General features: G+C 41.0%; 1 long non-coding RNA gene across 1 annotated transcript in view; it reads right to left on the bottom strand.

Annotated features, from left to right (window-relative positions):
• LOC130457215 (uncharacterized) overlaps window positions 1-24,980 on the bottom strand; it is an 82,578-nt gene extending 57,598 nt beyond the window's left edge. Inside the window, exon 1 of the long non-coding RNA XR_008916351.1 lies at window positions 24,879-24,980. This is a non-coding gene — a long non-coding RNA (uncharacterized LOC130457215). The remainder of the gene's footprint in view (window positions 1-24,878) is intronic.
• Window positions 24,981-26,141: the final 1,161 nt, after the last annotated feature.

Below are 26,141 nucleotides of genomic sequence, written 5' to 3' on the forward strand. Positions count from 1 at the left end.
TTACAAGGGTGGGAATGACTGGGTGGTCCATGTACACACACAGACACTAGCAGGAAGGGGAGGACACAGGGTGGTGGTCCACAAGGAGGACAGAGAACTCTCATCCCTCCTGAATCACAAGGATCCTTAGTCTATGGCTTGCTCCCTGCTCAATAAATGCTGTTATTGTGCCCATTTTACAGTAGAAGAAACTGAAGTTAAGTGAACTGTCCTAGGTCAACTAATAAATGAGGCTAGATTTGAACCCCTGGCTCTAAGACTAGCATTCTATCCAGTACACCACCAAAATGCCTCTAGAAGGAAGCCTTTTTTCAAAAAAAAAAAGGCAACCCCACATCCAAAAAAACCCAACCAAACAAAAAAAGAAGTCTTTCCTTTCAAGAAGCATACAGTCTAATGGAAAAGATGACGTACAAATAACTATTTACAAATAAGATGTAGGAAGGGTTTGTTGGAAATAAAGAGGGAGAAAAGGGAATATACATTTATATAGCATTCACTATGGTCCAGAAACTGTGCTAAGCTCTTGACAAATATCTCATTTGATCTTCACCAAAACCCTACAAGGTAGATGCTATTATTATCCCCATATTACAGTTGAGGAAACTGAGGTTAATAGAGGTTAAATGATTTCCCTAGAGTTACATAGCCAGTAAGTGAGGATCTGAGGTCAGATTTGAATTTGGGTCTTCCTGACTCAAGGCCCAGCACTCTGTCCACTGACTTCTTTTAAAAAATAAAAATCAATCAATCAATAAACAACCCCCTACTTTCTACCTTTGTATCAATTCTGAGCCAGAAATCCTTATCTTCTGTCTTAGAATCAATACTAAGCATCGGTTCCTAGACAGAAGAGGCAAACAGGAGTGACACAACTAGTAAGTGTCTGAGGTTACATTTGAACCCAGGACCACCAGTCTCCAGCCCTGGCATTCTATCCTCTGTGCTACCTAATTGCCCCTGTCCACTGGCTTCTTATAGTAGGCGGCAGATGACTTATAGTCACAGATAGTACTTTGTCAATGTAGTGACAACTATAATTTACTACCTTCTTCATTTTGTCACTTGCTTTGTCTGGGATCCTCAAAATTCTTTTGTCTGCACTAACCCCCCATTGCCTAACCCTCACCACTCTTTTGCCTTGGAATCAATACTTAGTGTGGATTCTAAGACAGAAGACAAGGGTGTAAAAGAAAAATTCTTTTGTCTGGCCATGTAGCAGCAGTTGCCCTTGGTGGTAATGCTACTGTGGAATCTTGTTATTTTGTTTTTAAACAGTTCCAAATGTTTGGGAGTATTTGGAGAGAGTGAGAAAAAAAGAGAGAAAAGGGAGGGGAAAGATTGTCTGCCTTTGGAATCGTATCATGTAACCAGAAAGCCCAATAATAAAACTTGGCAAATTTGAAGAATCTGCTGTAAGCATAGTCTTTAGCAATGGAAAATCAAGGGGTTTAGTTAGCAAAGAAATCTCTCAGACTTGCTCTGATCCTCTAAGAGCTGAAAGCAGGGATGAGGCCAGATAAAATTACTCAAATGGAAAGAAGACAGTCACAGGATTGAATGAAAGCTTCTGCCAGCATCCCGAGAGAGGAGTAGAGCAATATCTTTTTTCCCCTTTTTCTGACCCAGGAAAAGAAAGAGCAAGAAACTGGAGGGGTGTGAAGAATCTTACCTGAAACAAGTTTTTCATTAACAGATGAACAATAATTTATAGAGGGAGGCAGTTGGATTCTTCAAATAGAAACTGATGAAGCCAACAGAATTAAGCAACTTGGTTCCAAGGGAGAAGAGTGATAAGTGCTCGGCAATGGGGTAAGTGACTTGTCCAGGGTCACACAGCTAGGAAGTATCTGAGGTCACATTTGAACCCTAGGACCTCCTGCTTCTAAACACACTGAGCTACCTAGCTGCCTCAACTAAGCAACTGACCTTAGCGATCAGACAGACAAGTCAAATGACCCTTTTAATTCCTAGATATATCTTGGTTAAAATGCTAAAAATAAAACTAGCTCAACTTTCTCTTTTTAAACAGAAATAAGCTAGATTTAGTTGAGCAATAATTGAAATAGTTGAGATTAACATCGGTTGGTGATTTTGTTTCTTATGTCTTTGTTGTTGTTGACTCATTTCCATCTCTTCATGACCCTATTTTGGGGTTTTCTTGGCAAATATTCTGGAGTGGTTTGCCATTTCCTTCTCCAGCTCATTTTACAGTTGAGGAAACTGAGGCCAGCAGGGTTAAGTGACTTCTTCAAGGCCACATAGCTAATAAGTCTCTGAGGCCAGATTTGAACTCAGGAAGCTGGATGAGTCTTCCTGACTTCAGGTGCTGCATTCTATGCACTGCACCACCTATTCTGGATAGGCACTTAATCTTTTTGTTTCTTCATCTCTTAAATGAGAGGCTTGGATTTAAGAGATTACAAGGGTCCTTCCAATTCCACATTTAAAACCCTGTCATGTTATTATCTATTTCTTACCAAATATAGCTTAGTTAATGTTTATAGTAGTTAAAAGTTATATTTTTATGGAAAAGGCAGTATTGGCTGTATTAAGTACAGTCATCATCCCCCATATCAATCATCAATTGCCTACATCAAGGACTTCAGGAGGAAGTGTGGCATAGAACAATGATTCCCAACATTTTTAGTCTCAGGACTAAAATTCTCGAGGACCTCCTCCAAGAGTTTCTGTTCATGTAGGCTGTATCCAGGTGTCTACTAGTAAATGATTAGCAACCAGCTCTCTGGGCATTCCCTAGACACACTTAAAAAAATAGCCTTTACCTTCTGTCCAAATCATTTCTAACACAGAAGGGTGGCAAGAACTAGACAATGAGGGGTAAATGACTTGCCCAGAGCCACACATCTAGGAAGTGTCTAAGACTAGATTTGAACTCTTGACTCCAGACCTGGAGCCCTACCCACTGGCCTACCTCACTGCCCCTGGATATACTCTTAGTTTGAATTGCAATATTATTACATTCTTCATTACTTTCTTAAGTCCTTGATTTGTAATGTTTGCTTATTTTTGAGGTGTAAAGGCCCACATTGATCATTTAACAATCAGCTCTGTTTTCCATTGCCACCTACTCATTTCTATTTTAAAAAAGAGAGAGAGAGAGAGAAATGGTGGTAAAGGCTTACTCAACAGCCGCTGTCACAGTGTATAGAGCCCATCACTGTGGTAACTAAGGGACAGGGTGTGAACAAGGGCACTTGGCTGATGGGGCGAGGATGCCTGTATATTGCCTGTATATTGCTATGAGTGCCTAGGTCAAGTTAGATTGAAAGGCCCCCAAGAGATGGGGATGAGTATCCCCAGAGCAACCACAGTAGTAGGAGGAAGGAGACAACAGGATTAAGCAATGTTGGAGGGAGTAGAATAGTTATCTTGGATGCCAACTCATGATTGGCTATAAGAAAAGGGGAAGTGGGAGATTTTGCCCACCTTCCTAGATGATTGGTTGGTTACACAGTATCTTCTGGTCAAGCCTTCATCTCCACTTTGAAGACTATCCCTCAAGCTCTTATTATGATTATTATTACTCTACTCTTCCATCTATATGCCTTGAATCTCCAACTAGATTATAATTCTCACAGAACAAGTCCAAATCCATTTGGCTTCAAAGAATCCTTCACAAATCCAGGATGGGGAAGGTTTAACTCAATAAAATTTGAGTGAAAAACATGGGGGAATTAGATTGCTATGAGTTTAATAAGAGATAACATTGCCATATGATAGTCAAAAAAATCATTATAAACTTATTTATACATGTAGGATTTCCAGAGCAGAGGAAGTGACAGGACTCCTGAATCTGACCTAGTCAGAACACATCTAGAGTATTGTATATTGTTCTGGGCATTATATTTTAGAAAGGATATTAATTGGGGTCAGCTAGGTAACTCAGTGGGTAGAGAGTTAGGCCTGGAGACAGGCCTCCTGGGTTCAAATCTGTCATTATTTATATCCTAGCTATGTGCCCCTGGGCAAGCCAATATTTGGGAAAGAAAGAAAGAAAGAAAGAAAGAAAGAAAGAAAGAAAGAAAGAAAGAAAGAAAGAAAGAAAGAAAGAAAGAAAGAAAGAAAGAAAGAAAGAAAGAAAGAAAGAAAGAAAGAAAGAGAAAGAAAGAAAGAAAGAAAGAAAGAAAGAAAGAAAGAAAGAAAGAAAGAAAGAAAGAAAGAAAGAAAGAAAGAAAGAAAGAAAGAAAGAAAGAAAGAAAGAAAGAAAGAAAGAAAGAAAAAGAAAGAAGGAAGGAAGGAAGGAAGGAAGGAAGAAGAAAGAAAGAAAGAAAGAAAGAAAGAAAGAAAGAAAGAAAGAAAGAAAGAAAGAAAGAAAGAAAGAAAGAAAGAAAGAAAGAAAGAAAGAAAGAAAGAAAGAAAGAAAGAAAGAAAGAAAGAAAGAAAGAAAGAAAGAAAGAGAAGGAGGAAGGAGGGAGGGAGGAATGGAAGGAAGGAAGGAAGGAAGGAAGGAAGGAAGGAAGGAAGGAAGGAAGGAAGGAAGGAAGGAAGGAAGGAAGGGAGAGAGGGAGGGAGGGAGAGAGGGAGGGAGGGAGGGAGGAAGGGAAGGAGGGAAAGGGCACTGACAAGCTGGAGGGCTTTCCTCTAGAGGAAGGATATTTAGGTGATGAAAGAGGGGAAAAAAAACCACTTAAGTCATCCAAGGACTAATTGCAGAAGTAGGAAAGTTTAGCCTGGAGAAGAGGTAGGTCATTTTGATCATCTTGAAGTATTTGAAAACTCCCACATGGAAGTGGATGTAGACTATTTTTCCTGCTTTGATAGTACAATGGATAGAATGCTGAGTGCTGAGTCTGGAAGATCTAAGATCAAATCCAGCCTCAAACACTTACTAGTTATGTGACCTTAGGCAAGTCACTTAACTTCTGATGATTTCAGTTTCTTCATTTATAAAATGGAGATAATATTAATACCTACTTCCCAGGGCTGTTGGGAAGATAAGATGATAGAAGATAGATAAGAAAGATAGAAATCTTTATTTTTGAAGTACAGTATAAATGATAATAATTATTATTGTTGTTATTATTATTGGGCCCTAGTGAGCAGCTACAGAAAGGCAAATTTATACCATTGTAAGGAAAAATCTCCTAACTAGTTAGAGGATCTCCAAAGTGTGCTATCTCAGAGCAGAGTACATTCTAATAGATTCTGGATAACCCATTAAAAAAAAAAAAGCAACCCTAGAACTGATACATATAGAAATTAAGGCAAAAGAGATTTAGGGTTAGGAAATTGGGGGTAAGTGACTTGCCCAGGGTCACAGAGCAAGGAACCATCTGAGACCAGATTTGAACCCAGGTTCTCCTGACTCACTATCCTGGTGGATAACCACTTTTTGAGGCGATTGTAAATGGAGTTCTTATTCAGGTGAAAGTAGAACACTTTTGAGTCTCCTTCCAACTCTGAGATTCTGTGCTTTTATGATCCTATTAGGTTCCCTATGTTGCATTACAAAAGTAGTAGGTACTCAATAACACGTCAATGAATGAATGCATGCATGCATGAATGAATGAAATTCCCACTAAATTCCCAAACCATGTTTTCCTACATAAAAATATCTGGCAATTTACATACTGATAGCCTCTCCTTATGCCCTCCCAGTTTCAAAAATCTTTTTTTTTCTTTTTTCCCCCTCAAACCTGTTGTTTTATTGATTAAAGAACACCCCTCTACCAATGCAGATTAGCAATTGTTCTGAGGGATAACTAGGTGGCACAGTAGATAGAGCACCAGGGCTGGTGTTAGAAGGTTCAAATCTGGTCTCTGATACTTCCTAGCTGTGTGACCCTGGATAAGTCATTTAACCCCAATTACCTATATCTTAGCCTTCTTCTGCCTTGGAATGGGTACTTAATATTGATCCTAAGACAGAAGTAAGGATTTTGTTTGTTTGTTTTTTTATTCCGCAGCTTATAGTCCACTATCCCACTTTGCCTATCAACGTGCTTCTTTCCATTTGGCAATACACCGCCAGAGGCTGAGCACATGTTCTGTTTCATTTCAAAGTCCCACAGACAAGGATCATAATTCATTTGAATCAAGCTAGATTATGGCTAAACAAAATGAGCATCTGTCCGGGGGAATTTGCTGGGCAATAACCAGATTCCCCCATATCCCAGGCAGGCAGGTATCACGACTTATGGAGAGAAACAATAAGCCGCCAAGGATGCTCTTGTCCTGGAAACGTTCATGCAGCCCTCAAATACCCACACTCGGCCACAGATGCCAAAGCCAGTTTAGTCCCCGGAGCCGATTGTCAGCCAGCTTTCCAATATACTAAGGGCTCAGGATGCTGGCTGGATAATGCCTTTCCCAGGGGCAGCAAGGGCCAAGGAGACTGTGATTTATCGTCGAGGTGGCCTCCGTGTCTTTATGGTCTGCCTTTCGGTATTTCATCCCATCTGACTGTTTTGCCTAGAAATAACATTGAATCTTCATTTCAGAATGACTTACAGCCTTAATGTAAGTGACCTGCACATCTCTTAAATCATATTAATACCATATGCGGCACCTAGTATCTTTCTTCATTCTATAGACTTCTTTCTCCTTCTTCCAACAGCTTATCTTCTCAAGAATTTTAATTTAATAAGTGTTTTATTAAGAGCCTACTATGTGCCAGACACCGTAATAGGTGCTAAGGATAGAAACACACAAAAGAAACAGGGAGCTTACACTTTAGGGGGAGGACACAATAGTTCTACAGATGAGTAAATACAAAAAGATTATTGCTCATCCTTCGTTTTCAGAGATCAATGCCATCATGATGTCGGAGTCAGGGGCTGATGTGTTCAGCTGTATAGACTATGGAAATATATAGTGATGCCAGGCAAAGGAATTTTATGAATTCTTGAAGGGGATGGATTGGAAATGACCTCCTGTGGGAAGTTAACATTTGAGCTGAGCCTTGAAGGAAGCTGGAGATTGCAAACATCAGAGACAAAAGGGGGAGCATCCTAGGCACAGGGGACGGTCTGTCTGGAGGCATAGAGATGGAAGATGTATGGAGGGGAAGAGCATAAATGCCATTTGGGCTGGAAAGTTGAATGTATGAATAGGAATGACATGAAATCAGTCTGCAAAGATAGTTTGTAAAGGAAGCCTGTAAGGGCAACTCCCATCCAAGTTCATGGATCCCTGGAAATCTACCCATAGACTTCAAGAGAGGGTAAAGATGGGAGGGGGGAACCTCAGATTAAGAACTCCTGCACTGGATGATCTCTCAGACCCTACTTAGCTCTGTTATCTATACATTGAAAGGGGGAAAGGCAAATAAAGCAATATAGCTAGGTGGTTCCGTAGATAGAGAGCCAGGTCTGGAGATGGGAAGTCCTGGGTTCAAATTTGACCTGAGATATTTCCTAGCCATGTGACTCTGAACAAGTTGCTTAACCCCAAATGCCTAGCTCTTAACCAATCTGCTGCCTTGGAACCAATACTTAGCATTGATTCTAAGGTGGAAGGGAAAGGATCTGAAATACAAGAAAAGGAAGGAAGGAAGGAAGGAAGGAAGGAAGGAAGGAAGGAAGGAAGGAAGGAAGGAAGGAAGGAAGGAAGGAAGGAAGGAAGGAAGGAAGGAAGGAAGGAAGGAAGGAAGGAAGGAAGGAAGGAAGGAAGGAAGGGAGGAAGAAAGGAAGGAAGGAAGGAAGGAAGGAAGGAAGGAAGGAAGGAAGGAAGGAAGGAAGGAAGGAAGGAAGGAAGGAAGGAAGGGAGGGAGGAAGGAAGGAAGGAAGGAAGGAAGGAAGGAAGGAAGGAAGGGAGGGAGGGAGGGAGGGAGGGAGGGAGGAGATTGTGTGTCCTTAGAAGAATAAAATGAATCCTCCAGAGAGGATATGGGAGCCCTGTCAAAAACTCCATTCCAAACTGTAGCAAAATTTCATTTATTTGGTCTTAACAAAAATTTACAAACAAGCCTTTATGGGAAGTATTGAGAAACAGAAATTTAGCAAAAAAGGACTAAGTAGAAATGATTATTTCTATATTATATGTATAATATTTCACATTCTAGAGTAGGGCACTAAGATCCACAGAGATGAGGGGACTTGTCTAAGGTCACACAGCTAGAAAGTGAAGAGGAGCTCACACTAGAAATTCAGACATGCTGACTCCCATCCAATTGCACAGATCCCCAGAATCCTACCCTGGGACCCTAAGACCGGGTAGGGATAGGGGGACCGCAGATGAAGAACTCCTGCAATGGAGGGTCTCTAAGACCCTCCTTAGCTCTATGGTTGAGTTATCTATAAATTGGAAGGGGAAAGGTAAATAAAGTAAAGTTCAGGCATGGATGACAGACTTCATCTGCTTTGCCGAGGACCAGCTCCAGAGGAAGATTATCTCAGACCTTGAACTCGAGGGATTAGGAGAAGGGGGAAAGAGGGAAAGGGAAGGAAGCGCCATTTCTGGAGGAAGAACAAAGGGACGAGCTGAAGCCCTGAATTCTTGTTCTCCTGACACCGGGTTTATGCCCTGAATCTTCTGGCTGGTCCGGCTGCGTTTTTGTAGGTTGGCCAGCAGAGAGCGACAGTGACACTATAATGGGGAGCTGTCCCTGGCTGCCGGCTCTCTGAGGCTCGGAGAGGTCCGGGACCCTGGCCCCGAGCGGAGCAGTGCCGGGGTTTTCGGAGGTCACTGCCAGTGAGTGACCTCTATAAAAGGCCTTCACCCTAGCTATTGCTTTAAGGCCCCCAAACACTGGCAAAACATCTGAGCACGTGAGAGACGGGCCAGATGGAAGTGATTTTGCAAATGCAAGAGGCAAATACTAGCAGAGCTTTTCTCTTCCAGCACCAAAAAGGAGGAAGCAGAAAAACAACAGCTAAGTCCCAAGTCTCAGCTCTGCCATTAAATTAGCTACAGAACTTTGGGCAGCTCACTAGCCTTGCTGAGCCTTGGTTTCTTCATCTCGAATAATAATAAATTAATCATTGTTCTATTAATAATTAATTATTTATATGCTCATGCAATATTAATTATATCATTAATATTAATAGTGGTATTATTAATAGGAATAATAATATTCACATTTTTATCAGATAGAGTCATTTTGAGGGAAGCCCTACTATATAGATACTCTTTTAAAAATCTTTACTTCCTCTAGGACAAAAGGGCAAGGGGAATAGGATTAAGTGACTTGCCCACAGTCATACAGCTAGAACACATCAAATTTGAACCCAAGCCTTCCTGACTCCAGGTCTGGCTCTCTATCCACTGTGCCACCTAACTGCCCCTACTATGTACTTTTGTACAATTTAATGTATTCTTGTGATCAGGGATTAAGCTAAGAAAGAACATGAATGAGAATCACAGAGGATGAGAAGGTGCTCTGGGCAGGTCATTTAACTCTGTTTGCCTCAGTTTCCTCATCTGTCAAATGAGCTGGAGAAGGAAATGGCAAACCACTCCAGAATCTCTGCTAAGAAAACTCCAGATGGGGTCGGTCACTAATAGATAGAATGGAGCCACAAATGAAGGCAGACCCAGATAAAGTGACTTGCCCAGCTCACACAGCTGGGAAGTGAGTGAAGTCAAATTCAAACTCAGGTTTTCTTGATTCCATACCCAGGGTTCTATCATGCTATGAGTCTGACACCATAGTTGATGCTATAACAACATCCTGCTGATGTTCACTCTACTAAAAATCTCTCTGCCAGGGGTTACTAAATAGACCCATTTTATACTGAATTTCACAAAATAGGAGGGTGTGAAATGACTGGAGATACATGTGTGCTCCCTTCAAAATAAATCCAATTAAAAATAGCATAGTATAGTGCACAGGCTGCTACCATAAGAGTCAAGGATATTTGGGTTCTTACCCAGGCTTGGTGGGGCACTGGATTTAGGGGAGCTGAGTTCCAGTTCTGCCTCCGTAATTTACTCCATTTAATTTAATTTAATTTACTCTTCTCTGGACCTCAATTCCCTCTTCCATTAAATGAAAGAGGACAAAGTTCTGTCTAAAGATCTCTTCCAATTCTAAATCCTATAATTATGGAAATTGCCTCCTCTCTGTTTCCCCTTTGTTAAAACAAGATCAGACCAAATGATCCCTTCTTTCAGATCTAAAACAATCCCATCTCCTCATTCTCTGGTTTCTCCTTTTTTCTTCCTTCCCTAAAGATAGCTTGCCACGTTGGGGAGTTCCCAGAGCCTACACTGTTTTTGTTTGTTGCCTGCCACAAAAGCCATAGAGCGTAATTAAGACCGGAAGCAGTGACTGTGTGCTAAGAGCAACATAACCATTAAGAGAGACTGCAATGGAGCTGTGAGCTCCCAGACTCAGAGCTGGCTGCAGAAGCAAGCAGAGGGAGGCACATGCCGCCTCCAGGAAGTCCCCAGTGGGCCTTTGGAAGGAAGACAGTGTAGGGCTTTCAGGGTTGCATGTAAGGATTTACGTGCCAGGCTCCCATGAACATTAATGACTTCCACTGGCTGCTTTGGGAATTCATGGCTCAAACCTGCAGAATGGAGCGAATGAGTCAGGGAAGAGAGAGGAGGAGCAGGTAGGTTTTATGGCTGGAGGAATACAAAGCCCCTGAGTCCTTACCATGCCTATCCTCACCCCAAAACAATTAGAATATAATTTTATTTGCACCTTTTCATTGAAAGTTCAGGCCCAAACCTGTCTGTCCTGAGTATCCTATCCCTGGATGCTCTCTGGAAAGCATCTTGGGGTCCACCCAGCAAATTCTGGCAAAGTAAGAAAAAATGCTCTTAAAGTTTCATTGTTTCATAGCTAGAGATTGGAAACTCCCCCTTCTCCCACAGTTCCTTTCCACCATAATTCCACCCCTACTCCTCAGCCTCCCACTTTCCTGGGATGCATCCTCTCTGTGACTTAGTTACTGGAGCAAAGAGGCAAATATAAGAAAGGAAAGGGAAAGAGAGCCATATGCAAGAGAAAAAGACAGACAGATAGACAACAGAAAACAAAGCAAGAGAGGAAGAGAGAAGAGTAGCAGAGGGAAGGAGAGACAGAGAGAGAGAGAGAGAGAGAGAGAGAGAGAGAGAGAGAGAGAGAGAGAGAGAGAGAGAGAGAGAGAGAGAGAGAGAGAGAGAGAGAGAGAGAGAGAGAAACCATGGAGAGAAAAGAGGGGGAGAGAGAAAAGAAGCAGGAGAGAGGAAGGAGGGAAGGACAGTAAGAGACACACAGGGAGAGAGGCAGAGAGAGAATAAAGAGGAAAAGCAGAGGGGGAGAAGAAAGAGAGGAAGAGAGAGAAAGAGGGAAATGAGAAAGAGAGAGATGGAGAAATTGACAAAAGAAGAATCTGAGAGAGGGTGGGAGGAAGCAGGAAGAGACAAAGGGAGATGATGGGAGGAGACAGGAGAAACAAAGAGACAGAGACTGGAAGAGGAAAGAAAAGAGAAAAAGAGAGGATATAGGGAAGGAGAAAAGAAATGGAGAAGGCTGGTAGAAGGGAGGAAAGGAGGCAGAAAGACGAGAGGAAGAGGAGAAAAGCAAGAAAAAATGCTATGAGTAAGGGGGAAGAAATGGGGGGGGGGGGGGCAAGAGAAAAGAAAGATTTCTAAAACTAACAAATAAGGAAGCTGGCCTGAATTAGAAACCCATAGACAGTGGGCTAACAGGAAACTGCAATGTTTCTTTCCTATCTTCTTGTGTTGTGAGTACTCAAGGCTCCTCCAAGCACACTGGTCCAGACTGGCAGCACAAGGAAAAAACTGAAAGTCCCTAAAAGTAGGGGCCCTCCTGAGGACAGCACTCTTTATTTGCCTGTTCAGTGACTTGTGAAAATACAGTAAGGGAAACTCCAAGGGCAGCGGCCAACCTTTTTGTTTCTATCTAGTGCTGAGCCCTGGTTCTGCCTAACAACTAACCGCCTGTGTGATCATAGGTAAATCACTTTCCCACTCCAGCCTTTAGTTCCATGAGTTCCTTCACTGAAATAAATGAGCTTTAAAGCCTTCTATACTTGAAATCTATGATCTTTTCCTGTGATCCTGGTGACATGGAATATGCCTCTCCAACCCCAAAATGAAATTAGGGACAATTCTTTGCTTATGGGTTTCTCTCCATGTCCCACTTTTCATCACCAATTAATTGCCAAGTTCTATTGACTTTTTCTCCTTAATTTCTTGTGTTCCCATATGCCAGGATTAAAGGATCAAAAGTATAATAAAACCATAGATTTGTAACTGGAAGGAACCTGAGAGGCATCTAGTACCTCTCCCATTTTACAGATGAGAAAGCTAGACATGAATGAATTGACTTGACCATAGTCAAGTACCACAAGTGGTAAATGGCAGAGCAAGGAGCCTCCTAAGGGCTCTCCTTGCTTCCATGCTCTTCCTACCCAAGCTCTTCTATACAATACTGCCATATTAATCTTCCTTTAATCCTTTTTTAAAAATGTTCACTACAGTGGCTCCCTCTCACCTCCAGGATCAAATATAAAACCATCTTTGTGGCATTGACATCCCTTCACAACCTTGCTCCCTCCTGCTTTTCTAGTCTTCTTACTCCTTATACCACCCAAAGAATTCTGTGATCCATTGACACTGGCCTTCCTGCCATTCTTCGAACAAAATACTCTATCTTCAACCTCTGGACATTTTCACTGGCTCTTTCCCCATGCCTGGAATGCTCTGCCTCCTCATTTCTTTCTCTTGGCTTCCCTGGCTTCATTCAGAACCCAGATAAAAGCCTGTCTTCCATAAGAAACCTTTCCTGGGGGCAGCTGGGTGGCTCAGTGAATTGAGAGCAGACCTAGAGACAGGAGGTCCTGGGTTCAAATTTGACCTCAGACACTTCCCAGCTGTGTGACCCTGGGCAAGTCACTTGACCCCCACTGCCTAATCTTTACTGCTCTTCTGCCTTGGAACCAATACACAGTACTCATTCTAAGACAGAAGGCAAGGGTTTAAAAAAGAAAGAAAGAAATCTTTCCTAATCTCCCCCAATTCCAGTGTGTTCTCTCTGTTATTATCTCCAATTTATCCTAAATATCATTTGGTTGTACTGTTATAAATAAAATCATTTCAAGGGACTGATTTGGGGGTAATAATACAAGTTTATCGATTATATCAGATTTATTGGTTAGGCCAGCATCATAACTGATAAAGTGATATAGATCTTCATGGCTCTCTCGGGACCAGAGATGACCTGAGCTGTGTCAGGCAACTTAATAAAGAGATTTTTTTAAAAACCCTTCCCTTCTATCTTGAAATCAACATTATTGGTTTCAGGGCAGAAGAGTGGTAAGGGCTAGGCAATGGGGGTTAAGCCACTTTCCCAGGGCCACACAGCTAGGATGTATCCAAGATTAGATTTGAATCCAGGTCCTCCTAACTCCACTGAGCTGCCTAGTTGCCCCCAATAAATAGGTTTTTAGGAGTGCCTTTATTCAGCCCCTTCTTTGACCACCCAAGACATTTTTAATTGGTGATAGCTAATAAAGAGGTGGTCCATCAACCTCTCTACCCTGCCCCATTCCTGAAAGTGGACAAGTCACATACACCTCAAAAGTATTGCTGCAGAATTCTCAAGTTAGCCTGAGTCTGTGAAAGGACCACATTCCTCAGGACGAAGAGAATGCAAAAATCTATTGATTGAATGGAGCCAGATCTGAAAGGTGGCTCAGGAATTCCCCTTAACACATAGAAACTGATCTGGGGCCTTTATAATCCAGGACCCTGATGCGGTCTATGAAAAATAAATCCTCCTAATATGGAATCACTCTCCATTAAACTGTGTGCTCCTTGAGAGCAGGGACTGTCTTTTGGCTTCCTTTTATCAAATTAGGACAGTACTAGTATATAATAGGCATTTAATAAATGTTGATTGACTGCCTGAAATAAAGTCCACAATCCTTAACTGGCCATTCAAAGTCCTGCTGCCACAACAACCCTTCCCAGCTTTCTCTCTCACTCCTGAACCACAAGGACCCTTTGCTCTGGTCAGCCTGATTTACTCATAGGGTCTCTGAACATGTTATGGCTCCCTTCTTCAAGCTTTGACTCACTACTTTCCATTTATTTTTTATTCCTTTAAACCTTTACCTTCTGTTTTAGAATCTATACTAAATATCATTTCCAAAGCAGAAGAGTGGCAAGGGCTAGGCAATGGAGATTAAGGGACTTGCCCAGCGTCCCACAGCTAGGATGTGTCTGAGGTCAGATTTGAACCTAGGACCTTCCATCCGCAGGCCTCTCTCTCTATACACTTAGCCACCTAGCTGCCTAACTTTCTTCTCCTTGGAATGCTCTCCTTATAGGATCTCAGGCTTAGACCTTTATGGGAATGGATTTTTTGAGGTGTGTACTCCTGGAGCCTGTTTCATTGGTTGTTAAATTTCTGGTACAAACACTCACACCTCAGCTGTGGCTACAAATCAGGGCTTGATTTGTTTTGTTGACTTCTAAATTTAAGAAGGTGAGTGGAAGTTCCATACTGGGGTTCCGTGTGGCTTCCCAGATTATAATCTGTGCCTTGATTAAAGACCCTTATCATAATTACAAAAGAAAAGAGAAACTTAAGAAAGTGATTGAGAAAATTGCCAAGAATGTGGATCAAATTAAAAATTGTGTCATAAGTATTTTTCCCCAGAGAGCCAGTTTTTAAACCTTTTCCACCTTGTCTCCCCACTTCTTTGTATGTAAGAGTAAACTGAGGGTCAGAGAGACGAAAGAACCTGTTGTAGGTCATCCAGGTCATTCCAAATCCAAAACTCTTTCCACTGCCTCCTTCTTCTCTAATTATCTGGATCCTCTATGTATCCTCCAAGACCTAGCCAGAGTCCTCCTATATGAGTGACTCCTGTCCCTCTTGGCATGAAGAAGTGAGCCATAGCATGTTCAAGGGACTAGTGGGCAAAGCAGACTGACCAGAGCAGAGGGTTTTTCTGGAAAAAAGGAATGAGAAATAAGGCTAGAAAGTAAGGTCATGGAAGCAGGGTCTGGTTTCTCCTGAAGAGGGTGTTCTAGGACAGAAAATGTTCTCATCTGTAAATCATAACCTAGAGAGGTTGTTGTTGCCTAGCTGAAACTATGATGGGCCAAACTGGGCTTGGAAAACTTGAGTTAAAGATTGGCTTAGAAAGCATAGATGATACTCTCTCTGGACCAAGTACACCAGTACTGGAGACCTCGTCCTCCATTGGAGTCCTACACCAATGTCCCAAGATGGCTTGACATGAGTCTCAAAGGTGATAACTATGAAAAAACATGAGGTCCAGAAGATTCTGCCATTTTTAAAAAACCCTTACCTTCCGTCTTAGAATCAATACTGTGTGCTAGTTTCAAGGCAGAAGAGCAGTAAAGGCAAGGCAGTGGGAGTTAAGTGACTTGCCCAGGGTCACACAGCTGGGAAGTGTCTGAGTTCAGATTTGAACCAGGATCTCCAATCTCTAGGCCTGGCTCTCAATCCACTGAGCTACCCAGCTGCCCTTAGATTCTGCCATTTTGGAAGAGCTCTGAGTAGGAGATTACTAATAGGCTGTGTATCTATCATTTGAGGACCAGCCTAGGTTCAGAGAGGCTCATCACCAAACTATCCAGAGAGTGTTTACTACTTCCCTTACAACAACTGGTAAACATCATCCACTTAATTGTAGAGGGCTGAGGTCTATGGAGAGGTCTATGGAGAGAGTACATTGATAAAACCATAGAATTCTTAAAAAAAAAAAACTCTTGGGGAAGGATATGTGGTGCCAGGTTGAAAAAGCACCAAGTCTAGAATCAGAGGTCCTTGGTTCCCATCACTTCATGACTTTGGGCAAGTCAATTCCTCTGCTCTAGACTACAATGTCTAATTAACCAGCAAGGATTTATAGTGAAAGGTTTAGGTTTATATTCCTAGTGATTCCAGACCTGTACAATGTATCACAAAAGTTCAAACAAGCGGTCCTTTCACTAAAAAACATCCTCCGGTGCCTCCAGGTAGAAATTAAAAAGTTAAAAAGTTAAAATTAAATTAAATTAAATTTAATTTAAAAAATTAAATTAAAAATTAAAAAGTTAAAAGCAGGTCAGAAGGGGCAGTTGGATGGGTCAGCGGATTAAAAGCCGAGGCTAGAGATGGAAGGTCCTGGATTCAAATTTGGTCTCAGATACTTCCTAGTTCTATGACCCTGGGAAAGACACCTAACCCCCATTGCCTAGCCCTCATTGCTCTTCTGCCTTACAAGCTTCAAGATGGAATATAAGGGTTGGGGGGGTTTTTAAGTCATTCAGAAAGGTAAGAGTCTATACAAGATGGAGGCAGTTCTCTGTGCATATCACAGTCTGGTACATAGTAGGCACTTAATAAATGCTTGTCACTGTTATTATTCCATAGTTTGTCCAAAATCAGCCTATCCATGGGGCAAACTTAACTTAGACTGTTACAGGTTTAGCCACAATATCCTTGCCCCCATTAATCCTATCAGGTAGCAAGTAGGTGGCAGATAGAAAGTCAGGTCTGAAGTCAGGAAGACTCATCTTCCTAAGTTCAAAACTGGCTTCAGACACTTACTAGCTGTGTAGCCTTGGGCAAATCATGTAACTGCCTCAGTTTCCTCATCTATAAATTGACTTGGAAAAGAAAATAGAAAACCACTCCAATAGCTTTGCCAAGAAAACCCCAAGTAGAATCACAGTTAGATACAACAGAAATGATTGAATAACATAAAGTAGTCCTATCTGGTATATAGGAGTGTAGGGAGTTAACTCACATCTCCTTAATTCCACCCATGTCCTGGCTCATAACAGGGTTTAAATCTTAGCTCTACCACTTCCTTCCTGAGTCATGTTGGTCAAGTCAGTTGACCTATCTTGGCCTCAGTCTTTGTTTTTCAGCCATTTTAATTGTGTCTTTCTCTTCGTGACCCCTTTTAGGGGTTTCTTGGCAAAGATACTGGAGTGGTTTGTCATTTTCATCTCTAACTCATTTGACAGATGAGGAAACTGAGGCAAAGAGGGTTAAAGGACTTGCCTGGGGTCATACAGCTAGTAAATATCTGAAGTCAGGTTTGAACTCATGAAGATGAGACTTCCTGATTCCAAGCTCCGTGCACTATCCACTGTGCCGCCTAGTAGCCCTATAGTCTCAATTAACTCTTCTGTAAAATGAGTGGGCTGGACTACAAGACCTCAGGAGTCCCTTCTTGCTCTTGGTCTGTGATGCTAAGTTTCTCCCCCACCTCTAACACCTCAGCCCACAGTGATCTCTCCCTCCTTTTCTACTACTACTGTAGAAGATATAACAAGACTGATCAAGTCTTCTAAGCTTTCACAACATGTGCTACCTATCAGCCTGCTTCTGCTTAATGGAGGGCTCTGCCATACATGTGCATGCATAGATGTTCTATAACTGTTTTCTGTCCACTTACAAAATAATAAAGGAAAGCCTTTTAATTGATCATTGAGCTGACCCTGAGTCATAATGTGAAAGGCTTCAAAGGAGGATCTCAACATCTGTATTTCCCTGGTGGATTTTTTTTAAACCCTCACCTTCCATCTTAAAATCAATACTATTGTATTGGTTCTAAGGCAGAAGAGGGGTAAGTGGTAAGGTCAGTTTCAAAGAACTGCATTTCCCAAGAGGCTATGCATCCATGGTATTGGGTAATTGTGTCATGGGAACAACATCTAGAAGGAGGAAATATGGTGGCCACTACTGAAGGTTCACGACCATGAGAAGAGTGAAATGAGCTGGGACAGCACAGAGATGACCATAACCAGAGCTCAGAGTAGTGTCTGAGACCAGTCATATTGGGAATTGTGTGGAGACCCACAAAAAGAGAAGGCTTTGTAGATATTGGTGACAGCCATTTCTGAGCAATGATAACAAGGCTATGTGTACTAAAGACTCAAACCCAAGGATGTGCAGAAGCCAGCTTGAGTCAGTATTTGGAAATTGGAAAACACTGGAAGTTGGGGGCTTGATTTATTGTTTTGTTGATTGTCTAAACTTAAGATAATGATGAAGAAAAATATTAATAATGCAGATTAAACTTAAAAGATCAGCAGAGTGAATAGAGAGTCAGATCGGGAGTTGAGAGGACCTGAGTTCCAAGTTTCACCTCAGACACTTCCTAGCTATGGCAAGTCATTAAGCCCCAATTGTCTACCCTTCTTTGTTCTTCTGTATTAGAATTGATACTAAGGACTTCCGGGTAATCATGGCTGCAATCTAGACACCACAAGCTTCCTCTCCCTGGCACCGAATGAAATAGACTACATCAAAGGAGCATAAAAATCACCTTTGGAGGAACAGAAGAACACCCCAGTACTCGCCAGTACCCCACAGAGGCGAAGGTACGTGGGGTTTGAGCATTTCCACACTCTAATAAGAAGGAGGTAAAGCTTGCACAGAAACGTGAACTGAGTCGCCCTTCCCCCACCCCACCTCCCCCACCAAAACAGAGTGAGCTACCGGAGCGCTCACTGGGACAGCGAGTGAGTGGGGAATATATCTGTCTGGGGGGGGGGGGGGGCACTCCAGGGTCCTTGGGATCTGGGGACTGCCAGGAAAAAACGTCTCAGGGCAGTTTCACGGGAGAATCCTGCGCTGAGCACGGGGGTCCACAGAGCTGTACTTGGGGCGGTTGCACTGAACATCTGGGCGGAGCTAAACACCAGGGGCAGAACACAGGCAGATTATCTGGGCGGAGCTGAACACCTGGGCAGTTTGGCTGTGATCAGGGCCCCAGCACTCTAAGAAACCTCAGAGGCTGGGAAGAACTAGTCTGAGGCAACACATATGAGGTGGGTTGACACTCACAAGGTTAGAATTAAAGGTTGGAGTAAGACCTTTTGGGCCTCAGCTGATAGAAAGAAGGTAGGAGTTGCAATCATGATATCTGACAAAGCCAAAGCAAAAATAGATCTGATCAAAAGGGATAGGGAAGGTAAATATATTCTGTTAAAAGGGAGTATAGACAATGAGGAAATATCACTGATCAACATGTATGCACCAAATGGTATAGCATCCAAATTTTTAATGGAGAAACTAGGAGAATTGAAGGAGGAAATAGACAGTAAAACCATATTAGTGGGAGACTTGAACCAACCACTATCAAATTTAGATAAATCAAACCAAAAAATAAACAAGAAAGAGGTAAAAGAGGTGAATGAAATCTTAGAAAAAATAGAGTTAATAGACATATGGGGAAAAATAAATAGGGACAAAAAGGAATACACTTCTTTTCAGCACCACATGGCACATTCACAAAAATAGATCATACACTAGTTCACAGAAACATGGCACTCAAATGCAGAAAAGCAGAAATAATAAATGCAGCCTTTTCAGATCACAAGGCAATAAAAATATTGATCGGTAAGGGTACATGGAGAGCAAAATCAAAAATTAATTGGAAATGAAATAATATGATACTCCAAAATCGTATAGTTAGAGAAGAAACCATAGAAACAATTAATAATTTTGTTGAAGAAAATGACAACGACGAAACATCCTTTCAAACCTTATGGGATGCAGCCAAGGCAGTACTTAGAGGAAAATTCATATCCCTGAGTGCATATATTAACAAGTTAGGGAGGACAGAGATCAAGGAATTGGAAATGCAAATCAAAAAACTTGAGAACGAACAAATTAAAAACCCACAGAAGAAAACCAAACTAGAGATCCTAAAAATTAAGGGAGAAATTAATAAAATCGAAAGTGACAGAACTATTGAGCTAATAAACAAGACTAGAAGCTGGTACTTTGAAAAAACAGACAAAATAGACAAAGTACTGGTTAATCTAATTAAAAAAAGGAAAGAAGAAAGGCAAATTAACAGCATCAAGGATGAAAAGGGGGATCTCACCTCCAATGAAGAGGAAATTAAGGCAATCATTAAAAACTACTTTGCCCAACTATATGGCAATAAATATACCAACCTAGGTGATATGGATGAATATTTACAAAAATATAAATTGCCTAGACTAACAGAAGAAGAAATAGATTTCTTAAATAATCCCATATCAGAAAAAGAAATCCAACAGGCCATCAAAGAACTTCCTAAGAAAAAATCCCCAGGGCCTGATGGATTCACCAGTGAATTCTATCAAACATTCAAAGAACAGCTAACTCCAATACTATACAAACTATTTGACATAATAAGCAAAGAGGGAGTTCTACCAAACTCCTTTTATGACACAAACATGGTACTAATTCCAAAGCCAGGCAAGACAAAAACAGAGAAAGAAAATTATAGACCAATCTCCCTAATGAATATAGATGCAAAAATCTTAAATAGGATACTAGCAAAAAGACTCCAGCAAGTGATCAGAAGGGTCATCCACCATGATCAAGTAGGATTTATACCAGGGATGCAGGGCTGGTTCAATATTAGGAAAACCACCCACATAATTGACCACATCAACAAGCAAACCAACAAGAACCACATGATTATCTCAATAGATGCAGAAAAAGCCTTTGATAAAATACAACACCCATTCCTACTAAAAACACTAGAAAGCATAGGAATAGAAGGGTCGTTCCTAAAAATAATAAACAGTATATATCTAAAACCATCAACTAATATCATCTGCAATGGGGATAAACTAAATCCATTCCCATTAAGATCAGGAGTGAAACAAGGATGCCCATTATCACCTCTATTATTTGACATTGTATTAGAAACACTAGCAGTAGCAATTAGAGAAGAAAAAGAAATTGAAGGCATTAAAATAGGCAAGGAGGAGACCAAATTATCACTCTTTGCAGATGACATGATGGTCTACTTAAAGAATCCTAGAGATTCAACCAAAAAGCTAATCGAAATAATCAACAACTTTAGCAAAGTTGCAGGATACAAAATAAACCCACATAAGTCATCAGCATTTCTATATAATTCCAACACAGCTCAGCAGCAAGAACTAGAAAGAGAAATCCCATTCAAAATTACCTTAGACAAAATAAAATACTTAGGAATCTATCTCCCGAGAGAAACACAGGATCTATATGAACACAACTACAAAACACTTTCCACACAACTAAAACTAGACTTGAACAATTGGAAGAACATTAACTGCTCATGGGTAGGACGAGCCAATATAATAAAAATGAACATCCTACCCAAACTCATCTATCTAGTGCCATACCCATGGAACTTCCAAAAAAATTTTTTACTGATTTAAAACCATAACAAAGTTCATTTGGAAAAACAAAAGATCAAGGATATCCAGGGAAATAATGAAAAAAAATACAAAGGAAGGGGGTCTTGCAGTCCCAGATCTCAGACTATATTATAAAGCAGTGGTCATCAAAACAATTTGGTACTGGCTAAGAGACAGAAAGGAGGATCAATGGAATAGACTGGGGGCAAGCAAGCTCAGCAAGACAGTATATGACAAACCCAAAGATCCCAGCTTTTGGGACAAAAATCCACTATTTCATAAAAACTGCTGGGAAAATTGGAGGACAGTGTGGGAAAGATTAGGTTTAGATCAACACCTCACACCCTACACCAAGATAAATTCAAAATGGGTGAATGACTTGAACATAAAGAAGGAAACTATAAGAAAATTAGGCGAACACAGAATAGTATATATGTCAGACCTTTGGGAAGGGAAAGACTTCAAAACCAAGCAAGAATTAGAAAGAGTTACAAAATGCAAAATAAATAATCTGGAATACATCAAATTAAAAAGTTTTTGTACAAACAAAACCAATGTAACCAAAATCAGAAGGGTAGCAACAAATTGGGAAACAATCTTCATAAAAACCTCTGACAAAGGTTTAATTACTCAAATTTACAAAGAACTAAATCAATTGTACAAAAAATCAAGCCATTCTCCAATTGACAAATGGGCAAGGGACATGAACAGGCAGTTCTCAGCCAAAGAAATCAAAACTATTAATAAGCACATGAAAAAGTGCTCTACATCTCTTATAATCAGAGAGATGCAAATCAAAACAACTCTGAGGTATCACCTCACACCTAGCAGATTGGCTAACATGACAGCTATGGAAAGTAATGAATGCTGGAGGGGATGTGGCAAAGTAGGGACATTAATTCATTGCTGGTGTGAATTGTGAATTGATCCAGCCATTCTGGAGGGCAATTTGGAACTATGCCCAAAGAGTGATAAAAGACTGTCTGCCCTTTGATCCAGTCATAGCACTGTACATAGCACATGTACCCCAAAGAGATAATAAGGAAAAAGACTTGTACAAGAATATTCATAGCTGCACTCTTTGTGGTGGCCAAAAATTGGAAAACGAGGGGATGCCCATCAATTGGGGAATGGCTGAACAAATTGTGGTATATGTTGCTGATGGAATATTGCTGTGCATAAAGGAATAATAAACTGGAGGAATTCCATGGAGACTGGAACAACCTCCAGGAAGTGATGCAGAGCGAAAGGAGCAGAACCAGGAAAACATTGTACACAGAGACTGATATATTGTGGTACAATAGAAGGTGATGGACTTCTCCATTAGTGGCAATGCAATGTCCCTGAACAATCTGCAGGGATCTAAAAAATACTATCCACAAGCAGAGGATAAACTGTGGGAGTAAAAACACCAATGAAAAGCAACTGCTTGACTACAGGGGTTGAGGGGATATGACTGAGGAGAGACTCTAAATGAACACTCTAATGCAAATACCAACAACAGGGAAATGGGTTCGAGTCAAGAACACATGTGATAACCAGTGGAATCGTGCATCGGCTATGAGAGAGGGAAAGGTGGTGGGAGAGGGGGTGGGGAGGAAAAGAAAATGATCTTTGTTTCCAGTGAATAATGTTTGGAGATGACCAAATAAAATAATGTTTAAAATTTTTAAAATTTTAAAAAAGAATTGATACTAAGGTAGAAGGTAAGGATTTGTTTGTTTTTAATACATGTGTGGGGGCAGCTGGGTGGCTCAGTAGATTGAGAGCAAGGCTAGAGACAGGTCATCCTGGGTTCAAATCTGGCCTCAGATACTTCCTGGCTGTGTGATCCTGGGCAAGTCACTTAACCCCCATTACCTAGCCCTTACCACTCTTCTGCCTTGGAACCAATGCAGAGTATGGATTCTAAGACAGAAGGTAAGAGTTTTAAAAAATGCATGTGTGTGTGTGTGTGTGTGTGTGTGTGTGTGTGTGTGTGTGTGTGCATATGTTTCAGAGAGCTGGTTATTAATCATTTATCAGCAGGCTGTTATGCAAACTCTTCCCCCATAAAAAAGCTGTAAGTCTTAAAAGATTGTTTCCAAAATGACTCTAGGAGAAAGTAGGGAGGAAATGGTACTCATGAATAATGTATGATGGTTTTTTCCCTGTTATTTAACTATTTGTTTTGGCTCTAATTAAATGTTTTCCTGATTCAGTGTTGGGTTTTGTCCAGTATGGTGGAGAACTTAACATCTAGACCTAAGAAACTCTAGAAGTTCACATTTTCAATGGGGTTGGAGGGGAAATGAGCTAGGTGAGGTAAAATTAGCATTGAAAATATCCCTTCCCCCTGTGATTTCAGCCCCAATACATGTGAATCCAAAGATGAGTTAAATGTAGGTCATAATTGTGGAAATTTATTTAGGAACTCCTGAGATTCTGAAGTATAAATGTTTATCCTAAGAAGTTTTACACTAGTAGGGAAATGCAGAAGGTCTTAATTTGTTGTTCAGTCTTTTAGTAGTGTCCAGCTCTTCATGACCCCATGGACATAGCACACGGATGCTTAGCCATGGGGTTTTCTTGACACGGGAGCTGTTTACCATTTCCTTCTCTAATGGATTGAGGCAAACAGAGCTATTATGTGACTTGCCTAGGGTCACACAGCCAGTAATTATCTAAGGATGCATGAGTCATTCTTGACTCCAGGCCCATCATTCTTATCTATGGAGTTATTAGCTGCCTCTGAAGATCTTAATATATATATATACTTATGTATATATATATGTATATATATATATATATATATATATATATATATATATATATATAATGACAGAAGTTTATACCAATTAGAACCACTTAACAAACATGGAAAGCTTTATTTGAGGAATTCATGAATACTGGCAAACTGGAGTATCATTGGATGATTGGATGTTGAGGTCTGCAGCCTCTGTAGTTGTTCATTTATTAGGGAACTAGGGTTCAGAGATAATGGGGATGAGTCTCTTGCTTTGGGGATGCTTACTGAATGACCAAGAAAGACTTTATACAGGGCTTGTCTGAGGGCATAGTGGATAAAGAGCCTGAAGTCAGTAGGACCTAGATTCAAATCTGGCCCCAGACACTTCCTAGCCATGTGCACATGGGCAAGTTACTTGGCCCCTTGTCCTTCTGTCTTAGAGTTGTTACTAAGACAGAAAGCGAGGGATTTAAAAACTAAAAATGACTCGTCTGAGAAAGATCTGAGGGTTAGTCAACTGCAAGATAAATTCAGTCAATTATGCAATGGAGCAACCAATAAAACAAACAACTAATTTGATCTTTAGCTTCTTTAAGAGAGTCACAGCTTGCAAGGATTACTATCAGAGTCCTTTCATATACTGCTTTGGTCAGACCATACCCAGAGTATTATGTTCATTTCAGAGCACCACAATTTAAAAGGATTTTGATAAACCAGTTTCCAGAGGAAGGCAACCAGAAGTTAATGAGTCCTGAATCAAACACGTTATATGAGGATCAGTTGAAGGAACTAGAGTTGTATAGCCTATAAAAGAAATTTAATGCAATGAAATGCAATAGCTCCCTATTGCCTTCAGGATCAAAAATAAAGTGTGTTGTTTGGCATTTAAGGAGCTTCCCAGTTGCCTCCTTCCTAGTTTTCCAGTTTTCTTACTCCCTGCTCCCTTCCCTGCATTCTCCAACCCAACAAAACTGATCTAATTGCTTATTTCTTAAACAAAACCCTCCATTTCCTATCTCAGTACATTTGCACCAGCTGCCCCTCCCATCCCTAGAATGCTGTTCACTCTCCTCACCTCTGGCCCTCAGAATCTCTGTTTCTTTACTCAAATGCCACCTTCTCCAGGAGGGTTTTCCCTGTCGTTCTAGCCTTGCCCTCTTAAGGTTACCTTCCATCCTTGGCATGCGTCTCTTATGTACCTGTTTGTTCTCATGCTGTGGTTGCTGTTCAGTCACGTCCAACTCTTTGTGACCTCACTTGGAGTAGATTGAAGAATTGAAGCAATTTGCTCATAGGTACACAGGTGTGGAGGTGGGAGGGGGATGGCGCAGCTAGATGGAACAGTGCTTAGAGCATTAGGCTTGGAATCAGATAGACTCATCTTCATGAGCTCAAATCCAGCCTCAGACATTGGCCATGTAACCCTGGGTAAGTCACTTAACCCTGTTTGCCTCAATTTCCTTATCTGCCAAATGAGTTGGAGAAGGAAATGGCAAATAACTTCACTATCTTTGCCAAGAAAACCTCAAATGGGGTCATGAAGAATTGATCATGACTGAAAAAGTAGTGGATAGAGTGCCTGGCCTAAAGTCAGGAAGACTCATCTCCCAGAGTTCAAATCTGGCCTCAGACACTTACTAGCTATATGACTCTGGGCAAGTCACTTAACCTTGCTTGCCTCAGTTTCCTCATCTCACACAACTGAAAAATGACTCAACATCATATAGATAGAAACTGATAAATGCAAAATTTGAACCAGGTTTTCCTTACTCCAAGTCCAGCATTCTATTCTCTACCCCAGAGGTGTCAAACTCATCTTAGTAGGCCAGAAGGGGACTGTGAAACTCTCTAGTGCAGCCTGAATAAGATTAAAATGTAACTGGAAAATGTTTAGCAAACTAAGTAAAAATACGACATAGATAATATTGTGGTTTTCCTAAGTCATTATACTGCCTGTAGGGATCCATTTCTTTCTGAGTGTGGCAACCACTGCTAAGTATTCTTAGTAGAGTAGACTCATAGGTTTTATACTTCTTTGTGCTTCTATTTATTGAACCTAAGGCAAATACTTCGGCCCTCTGGCTCTGGGATGTAGACCCCACTAGATTGACTCAGATGCTCAGAGGAACTATCAGGTTTGTTGTTGTTCAGTCATTTCTGTTATATCCAACTCTTCATGATCTCATCTGGGATTTCCTTGGCCAAGATACTGGAATGTTTACCATTTCCTTCTCTAACTCATTTGACAGATAAGGAAACTGAGGCAAACATGGGTAAGTGACTTGCCCTGGATCACATGGCTAGTAAGTGTCTGCAGTCATATTTGAACTCAGGAGGG

The sequence above is a fragment of the Monodelphis domestica genome, chromosome 2 (assembly GCF_027887165.1).
Source record: "Monodelphis domestica isolate mMonDom1 chromosome 2, mMonDom1.pri, whole genome shotgun sequence".
NCBI classification, from domain to species: Eukaryota; Metazoa; Chordata; class Mammalia; order Didelphimorphia; family Didelphidae; genus Monodelphis; species Monodelphis domestica.